At 33.4% G+C, this 9,423-nt stretch overlaps 1 protein-coding gene across 7 annotated transcripts in view; it reads right to left on the bottom strand.

The window, feature by feature from the left end:
• The window catches only part of LOC114311198 (acyl-[acyl-carrier-protein] hydrolase FATB2, chloroplastic-like), a 292,813-nt gene extending 283,808 nt beyond the window's left edge, over positions 1-9,005 (bottom strand). The window contains exons 1-5 of one of the 7 annotated variants that reach the window (XR_014361760.1): positions 8,821-9,005; positions 8,496-8,681; positions 6,341-7,013; positions 5,596-5,952; positions 4,630-5,095 (exon numbers count right to left, since the gene is read on the bottom strand). The gene's annotated coding sequence lies outside the window, so the exon portion shown is untranslated. Of the gene's footprint in view, positions 1-3,818; positions 4,185-4,629; positions 5,096-5,595; positions 5,953-6,340; positions 8,441-8,495; positions 8,682-8,820 lie in introns of those variants that run through there. The other 6 variants (XR_014361755.1, XR_014361754.1, XR_014361761.1 and 3 more) reach the window with 6 other exon arrangements.
• Positions 9,006-9,423: the final 418 nt, after the last annotated feature.

A 9,423-nucleotide genomic window follows, 5' to 3' on the forward strand; every position in this document is an offset into this window, starting at 1 on the left:
GGGATATTTCATAATTTCATTGCTTAAAAGGATAATGTAGTTTTTTTTCTTTTTTTTTTTCTTTTTTTTTTTCTTCTGAACATGTCCCCATTAATGTGCTACTGAAATTGGGGAAATGGAATGAGATTTCTCTTTTTGTTTGATAAATGGGTGTCTGATGTAACAAAGATGGTCTCATTAATGATTTCATAACATGTGTACGTCACATAGGAAGACTTTGTTTGTATGTTACGAGGAGGAGGAATGCCATCATAGGTTATTGAAAATGCTGCCTCAAATTGATCAGCTTAATGCCAATCAATGGATCAATTAATTTGGAAGGGTGATCCATCAGGTAACTTCTCAGTAAATTCTTTACATAACCTGCTTGCCTCATCTGGAGGTTGTATTATTCCCACAATAGAGTTTGTGGCAAAGCATTGCCCCCTTTAGAATTGTTGTTTTTTGGTTAAAATAAATGCTCTAGATGAATCATGTTCTGGGCTCTGATATATTTGTCGGAATTAGGGATGGCAATGGATAACCTACCATATGGGTATCCATGGAGACTCAACTCATATGTATGGGTTTTCCCCTTTTTTCTTATCCGTCGGGTAGGGTAAGTGATATTCTTTAAATATCCACAGGGGATGGGGAGGGGATGGGTACCCACTAATTTCCCCATATTTTTTTTTTTAAGATTCACAACCAAAAGCTAAATATACATTCAATCTTTTTTCTTTTCTTTTCTTTTTTTTAATTTTTTTTTTAAGGTTCACAACCAATTTTTATTTATTTATTTTTATTTTTTTAAAGATTCACAACCAACGCTAAATATACATTTAATCTTATTTTATTTTATTTTATTTAGCTGAACAACAAAATCAAATACACATTAACTAACATTGTCACATTATTCTTGTCAAATTTTATGTATGTCTAAATTTTTTAAAATTCATTTAGAAAAATTCTATTCCTATAAAAAATTTGATTCGAATCGTGGATCGAAATGGCCTCGAATCGAATCAAATTATGAATCATAAAAATTTGATTCGATCACTTTTTAGCATTAATCAAAAGATGCAAAGGCAGTAAAGACGATAATTTTTTTCTTTTAAATACAACACCCATGCATCATTGCCAAGCACGGTTTTATGAAGTCAGGTAAGAACAAAAGCAGAGAAACAGTGTGAGTGTTATCCATTGGTTGTGGATCTTTAAAAAAAAAAAAAAAAAAAATAGTTGTGAACCTTAAAAAAAATAAAAATAAAAAATAAAAAGAGATTGAATGTATATTTAGTTTTAGTTATGAATCTTTAAAAAAAATAAAATAAAATAAAAAAAATTGTGAACCTTAAAAAAAAAATTTTAAAAAAAAGAAAAAGATTGAATGTTTATTTAGTCAAGTTGGGTTGGGGAATATCCAAACCCATTAGGAGATGGGGAGGGTGGTTGGAGAATATCCAAACCCATTAGGAGATGGGGAGGGTAGTATCCATGGGGAATGGAGAAAAATAATTATAGGGGAATGGGGATGGAGAATTAATATCCACCCCATTAACCCCCATTGCCATCCTTAGTCGGAATGAGTCAAAGTCAATTTGATCATCTCTTGTTACTTTGTAGGAGATCTAGGAAATTTGGGGTGATTGTTTGTCTTGGTGGGTAATGAAATGGGTTGTTCCTTATCGGTTAATGCCTTGATTTGTGGTTTGGATTCAAATTCAAGAATGTCAAAAAGCTCTTATGGGAGGCTAAACCCATCCATGGCAATTTTTTGGACTATCTGGAAAACCAGAAATAATAACCTTGTCGTTAATAATGGTGAAGCTTCTTGGGAAAATGTCTTGGAGTTAATTAAAGAGAAAGTTGCAACTCGGCTAAAAGCACATTGAATTATCCCTTGCTATACAGTTGTTGATTTAATCTTAAAGATGAAAGAAGTCAAAGACCTACACTTCCCCTTAAAAGGTGAGGGACTTTTGTGCTTTGCTAGGTTAGGCAACTGTGAATTTTCAAGTAGTCTTTTGACATGGCTCTGCTCTCTTCCTCTTTGTTCTTAGTGGTGTAAATGGTGATTCAGCTTTGGATGATGAAAGGGACTGATTCAACTTGGAAGATGGATGAGTTCATATGGCTGGATTGCATTCTTGGTCATTGTTCTGCCTCAGTTTGGCTAGTGTAGCCAGTTGAGTCCTCATTGTTTTTGTTTTTCAGCTTTGTTATCGTAGTTGGTGTCTTGCTGTCTGTTTTTTTTTTTTGGAGTGGATCCTAACATTATGAAAAGTTGTCTAGTTGCTGCTACAATCTTGGTCATTGTTCTGCATCCGTCTGAGTAGGTGTTTTAGGGGTTGTTGGCCTTTGGCTTAAGCATATGATTGGCTTAGTAGCATGAGTCACCTAGTTGGGATTTTTTATTATTTTTTATTTTTGTAATGATGCTCTCTTAAAAAAAGAAAAAGAAAAGGGCATTACCCTAGTGTCATCAGACATCAAGAATTCTGAAATTTGAGTTTCAATAAATTTCTTCGTGTTTCAATTTTGTGAAATGGTTGTTTAATTGGACTTAAATTTGTCAAATGATGGACACATTGATGTTTTGAACATGTTAACTAATGAGTAGTGATAGAAGCATGTACATACAATTCTTGAAAAACTTTCACCTTTGAGCAGTTTTCACCCATAAATTGGTAAATTATCACAAAACATCTATGAATTGGTAAACTGCTGTTCTTCAATTAATGGAAAGGAATTTGTTAATTTCTATATATTTTAATGAGAATACTTTGTGTTGAGAGATCCAAGGGGTCACCTCTCCTGCTATCATCCATTTCTACACCTTTGAACACTCAGCAAGTTAGTTTAAAACCACTCTAAAAACTTTTACTTTTATACCTTTTTGCATATTTTCCTAAATTCTAGGTTGCATTCCTTTCTGTTGGTAGGTAGAAAAGACAGATAGATAGACAGGTGGAGTCTAATAACTTTTGAAGCATTTTTCACCCCCAAACTATACCACACAACAGCCTGCACAAACATAAGCACAGAAGCAAGATTTAAACAAGAAGATATGAAGACTAATTTGTGTTCAGGATCTAAAAGGTCTAGTAACATGAGGTAGGTTTAGTCCATTAAAATTAAAGTGGACCAGAATAGTTATTCTATAAAAATGTTCATCATCATATTTAGTTCACTAAAGAAATGTTAAAAAATATATTGTAAATGAAATGAGGAATGAACATTTCATTCTATTCACTTTCATTCTAATGAACCAAACATAAAAAGAAATGTTACATTAGACTCTCTTAAGGTTCATATTCACATGACACTACTGCATTTTTTATCAAAAATTATTAATCATATGAATAAAAAATGATATTGCCATCACTACAACAAAAAAAGGTTTTTACGGCGCGCAATGCACACCGTAAAAACCCTTCTACGGCGTGCAACGCGCGTCATATTATGACCAGTCATGGAAAGTCATTCACTTTCAACAACACGCTTCGTACACCGTTAAAAACTATTTAACGGCAAATTTTGTGCGTCGTTGTTACTTTTTCTACAACATGCTATAGCATACCGTTAAAAACTATTTAACGACAGATTTTATGCGTCATTGTTACTTTTTCTACAGCTATTTTTGCACGCCGTTAATTGGTGAGACAAATAACGACGCTAATTGTGCGCTGTAAAATATGTAATACGACTCATTATGTCTGCCGTAGAATATGCAATTTTAAAAAAAAGAAATTCAGTAAGTTCTATTTGACCAATTGTATACAATCTAACAAATATTACAAACAAGCATTACAAAACATCAATCAACCAACAAAATATTGTTTGAAACATCAAAAAGAAACTATATCCATAAATTATGAACATTCAACAATTGTCTATACATTCCAAGCATTCGAAAACTATATTCTTAAGTTCTAAACTGTACAAAAAATTTAAATCATCCAAAACTATGCATATCTAACTTTCTAAACATATCAACAACTATTAAGAGATTATCTAAAACTACCGACAACAGTTCCTATAGCAGTTGCAGTTACAATTGCAGCTGTAGCAAATCCACTTACTCCTATCATAGGGACAAGGCTACCCAATGTATGTATTAAGGCACCTAAACCCGCGGCAATAGCTAGAAGAAATCCCTATGGTGAAGCTTGTACAGTGAGAAATCCCTATGGTGTGTGCCCCTGTCAACAAAAAGAAACACTTCAAGCTAAATCTTGATGTTTTGACATAAATTTTATACAGAATTTACAGCCTCAATAATGTTTCTCTGGAAATCTTAAAATTCAACAGTCTTTTGTTGTAATGATTAGCTGAGTAGTTGCCACCTGATTACATGTGTATTGATTTTCTATGTAGTTTTATTTGTATAACAGTACTTTTTTTCCATCAAAAGTCAAGTAAATTTATATACAAAACTGATCATTCTAGCATTACTCAGTAAAATTTTCATATAGAAAATTAATACACAATGATATGATAGATCTTTTGATCGTATCACTTCAAAACAAAAATTCCATCATCGTGGTTTAAAATTTTCGAAAAATACACTACTGTATTATTTTGGTCTTCATTTGTGTATCAACATTATGTAAGAACAGAGTTTTTCTCAAATATTTTCAATGTCAATTTTGAAAATTTAATTCTACCTAAAAAACAACAAGGTCTTTAACACTCAGTCCCTGGGATACAAAAATTGTTTTGAGGAGAGTGATGTTGCCAAAGTTATATGATGAACTTGTGTTGTAATATATGACCACATTATTGGAATATATATTCTAACTAACAACATCAAATTTCCAAGAGCCTTTCAAAATATGCTCTGCTAGTGCACATAAAACATGAAATTTTAGAACTAATGGAATCAAGCCATATTTTACTTCAAACTATAACATTCAAAATAAGATAATTTTCTTTTATGTACCTGTGAATCTCCATAGCATAAACAGTTACCCCATCATGAAATTATGTTTGAATTCATCATTATGCACAGAGGGGGAAAATATGGAACTTGGAACTTATGCACGACTTACAGGCATTTTCCTGCTCTATCTCCAACCAAACCAATTTCCAAGGTCCGTTTTTCGTTCCTAATCTGGGATTCAGAAAAGTTATATATATATATATATATATAATAAAAAAAGGAACACTTTTATCATTTAGTAAGGTCAGATGCATTATGTTAAAAGCATCCAGATTTAGGGCTAAATTTTCAACCCAAAAAGTAAACCAATCAACTTAGACATTCATACATGAAAAACTAAAGAAAAATCATCAGCTGAGGGAAAACCAATCCTTTCTTTATGGTCACGTCACATTTAAAAGTTTATTCAACACTTAAATAGCCCTATCGCACCATCAATTGAGCTAACAATCCAATGATATGATCCTTTTTAATTTAACCAGATTTTTTTCAGCTTCAGATGGTTTAACCATTACTGGCTGACCAAGAAGAGGCTGGCCAGAGAGCATGATATTAGGTTTGAACAGAGCATCCAATAGGCATCACAAACCATATTTCATGGGACTGGTAATAAAGTTAATAACCAGAGAAATCAAATAGATAAAGCATCAAAAGAAAGAAAAGAGATTTACCTCAACAATCCAGCCAACGTATTTCACATTATTAACATGCAGGTTGACATCTAAATCACTCCGTTTAGGTTGATCAATTCAAAATGCACAAATCATATCAACAAACCAAAGTTCGAGCAGCACAAAGCAGTCATATGCTGCATAACAGAGGCAAATAATCGTGACCATCAAATTCTTTAACTTACAGTTAAACCAATACGAATATAATCTATGGTGTTTTCATTAAGCTTTGGTAATTTTCTGCTGTCCTCGTCCAGAACAGGAGGTGAATCCACAAAATAAGGACCTATTTCCACTCTAACTTCATCTGGTATCTTAGATAACCTCCATGTCTCTTTATTCATCATCACTCAGACACTGCAACCAACCAAAGTCACCATAATAAAATGTCTGGTCAGTCAATAAGTAATTTAATCTAAGTTTCAGAATATATTATTCTTGACACTAAAAATCCATGGCTTACCATGCTCCGGGGGATATCTACCTAATCCAAACCAGTCTCATGGATATTATCAGGAGGGATGTGAAGGTCAGATATTGTTCACTTTAAACTAGTTTACATATATTCAACAATATCTTGTAATTTTATTTGTTCAAATATAACAGAATAATATATGCACCCTTTTCCAAGGCAATAAACATGCTGATATAGTGTTCATGAAAGGATATTGTGGCTATACGCGAATCTCGCATAACTTATGACATCCATATAAAAGTCATGAGATTTGTTTAAGTAAGCTCCTACCTGGAAGCTCTTGTTAGAATGTCCCCTGTTTTGCAGTCATGGACAATCCAATCACGCCGCATACCATTCTTTCCAGACGTAGCTACCCAACTGTTGACTTGCACAACATCACCCCTGAAAGAAATAACAAAGTTCAGACTATTAGGTTCCGTTTGTATTTAAGGATTTGAAATGCATGGATTTGGCATTAATCATTTATGGAAGATAACTCGAATTTAGGTTTGATAATTCATCTCTAAATTTTAAAATTGAATTGAACAATTCTATAACGATGGATTTGAAATAACTATTTTAGGGTAGTTATTTGAAATCGTGGAAGGAGAAAGGAAAAAGAATAAAAAAACATTTTGTTTTCTATTGTACCAAATGCTAGAAAATGCAAAAAGCATTTTATGCCCAAACAATCAGAGTGTAAATATGAAAACAAAAAACCTACATAGAGACAGAGAGAAATCTGTGAATGTGATTGTCATCATGCGGCAAAAAAGTACAAAAAAGCTACTTTCTGAAAATTTGAGATGGCAAGGAATTAGTTGACAGCCTAGGTCCTCAAGCAGCCATAGGTGAGAGAGAGGAGAGTGGTGGAGAGGTCTTGCTTTTTGCCAAAGATGGAGAATATAATTAAGGATCAACCTCCGTCTCTGCCACTTCTTCCTTTTTCTCTTTATACCGTCTGCTAAAGAAAAAAAAAATCTAAAGTATTTTCCCAACTTGATCCATAAATAACAATAAATCTGCTTCAGTTAAAGAAGGGTAAGTCAAAAGTGTGGAACAAACTAACGAACCATAACTAAGGAAAATACATTTGGTCCTTGAAATAATTGAAGTACTTAAGAAGCAAAATTCCTTGAGTTACTATGCAAAAGAGGAAAGAAAGGAAAAAATAAAAAAAAAAGGAAGAACAGAAAAGAACAATCCAAAAAGGGTAGCAAATTTTCTCCAGTATGTGTATAATGAAAGGCTGAACCCATCTAACATAACCCTGTAGGAAAGTGCACCAAGTTAAAATGGTGGGACCAATGTATGCAGTTGTGAAACCATAAACATCTTCCATTAAATTTACTAAGAACCAACCTGGAAACAATTAAAAGAAATTGGAACATTGGGACCAAGTAGTAAACTATGTAATCCAACTTCAGGCAATGAATTAATTACAGATTTGTCCCCTTCTACAAACAACCTAATCTTCAATGGGAAGAACATCATGGGGTCATACAAATGGCACTGTTAAAGGAGATATTATTAGTTCAAAGCACACCAATGTGGAACCGGTTAAAATTTTGTATTCAATAAAAAGAGACACACTCTTAGCAAGCAATAAGAAGGCCAAAAATTGAACGTAGACATAAAAACCAAAATGCCAAACATCACTTGATGTGTTTGACTTCTCACCAACCACCACATAGTGATGTAAAATATCACAATATGAGCAGCTCAACTAAAGGCATCCACCATGTTACCCCTGGATAAATTATTGGAGTCAATAAACAAAAAATCAAAATAAAAATTACACAAAATTAAGCCATAAAGTGAAATTCTTTGTCATATAACAAACTGCTATTATAGTATCAAGACAATAGAATTAATGAAATTAAGTTCAGAATATCATAAGGAAAATGACCATTGACATTTATGGACACAATGAAACACAAGATACAATTTTAATCTAATGTTTTATGAACATAAAGAATAACTTGATGCTTGAAAACAAAATGGAAGCACACCTTCCACGGGCGCCGGAGGGGTGAGGGGGAATAAGTTTCTTTAAAGTAATAACCTGACAATTGTAAACCAACTAAAAGCGTGCCTTCCACAAATAGTAAAAGTCTCTAATTAAGTTTCTTTGGAGCAACAACACAACAATCTAGGGTTTAAGAAACCACATGTCCTTCTCCCCGAAATAGTCACAGCTAAACATACATAGATGATAGAACAGAAGCTGCTACCCATTATAAACCCACACTTTTTTCTTAAATGATAACGATGTTAAGGATCTCTATTAATAAATATGTATGTCAATCCACATCAAGGAAGTCAAATATATACTCAATGCAAGTTATTCTTCATATGTAATTCATACATTTCAAGCATATAAATCTATAATTGAATAAATATATATGCATATATATATAGAGAGAGAGAGAGAGGAGCTGACCCAACGTCGTCGCAGTAGAGACGATTGATGAGGACATCGCCGTGGAGATTCAAGAAGCATATGGCGGGAGAGAGAGAGAGAGAACTTTCAAATCAAATTTTTTTTTTATCTGCTTCATGGTTTTGAATTAGATTCGAAACAATGGAACTCATATTTGAAATCCCCTGTTACAAATTTGGGGAATATCTGAAAAAATCAAAATTAAATAATTTTCATATAAAACAAGGTAGGGAGAGGAAGAAGCAATCTACGAATCTACACAAATATGAGGGGGAAAAAAAACCAAAACCAAAACCAAAGATGAAGATGAAAATGACCAACTTACCAGTTAGTGAAATACACTCTCAATCGTTGCTTTCAAGGACTCCTTACAGGAAGAACACTGTGAAGAAGAGATGGATAACTCTGATTTCAGATAGACAAGAGAGATCGATTCGGTCTTACAGAGATTGAAACCCTTCCCCTGTACGGTTCCTTTCTAAATTAGAACCAATTAGAAGCCAAAGAGTTATTCTTTGGGGGGGGGGGCGGAAGAAGAGATGGATAACTCTGATTTCATATACACAAGAGAGATCGATTCGGTTTTACAGAGATTGAAACCCTCCCCCTGTACCGTTCCTTTCTAAATTAGAACCAATTAGAAGCCAAAGAGTTACTCTTTTTTTTAGGGGGGAAGAAGAGATGGATAACTCTGATTTCATTGCCTGTACGGTTCCTTTCTAAATTAGAACCAATTAGAAGCCAAAGAGTTATTCTTTTTGGGGGGTGAAGAGATGGATAACTCTGATTTCATATACACAGGAGAGATCGATTCGGTCTTACAGAGATTGCAACCCTCCCCTGTACGGTTCCTTTCTAAATTAAAACCAATTAGAAGTCAAAGAGTTATTCTTTTTTTTGGCGGGAAGAAGAGATGGATAACTCTGAT

Source organism: Camellia sinensis, chromosome 2, assembly GCF_055761805.1.
Source record: "Camellia sinensis isolate YWXY chromosome 2, ASM5576180v1, whole genome shotgun sequence".
Lineage (NCBI taxonomy): Eukaryota > Viridiplantae > Streptophyta > Magnoliopsida > Ericales > Theaceae > Camellia > Camellia sinensis.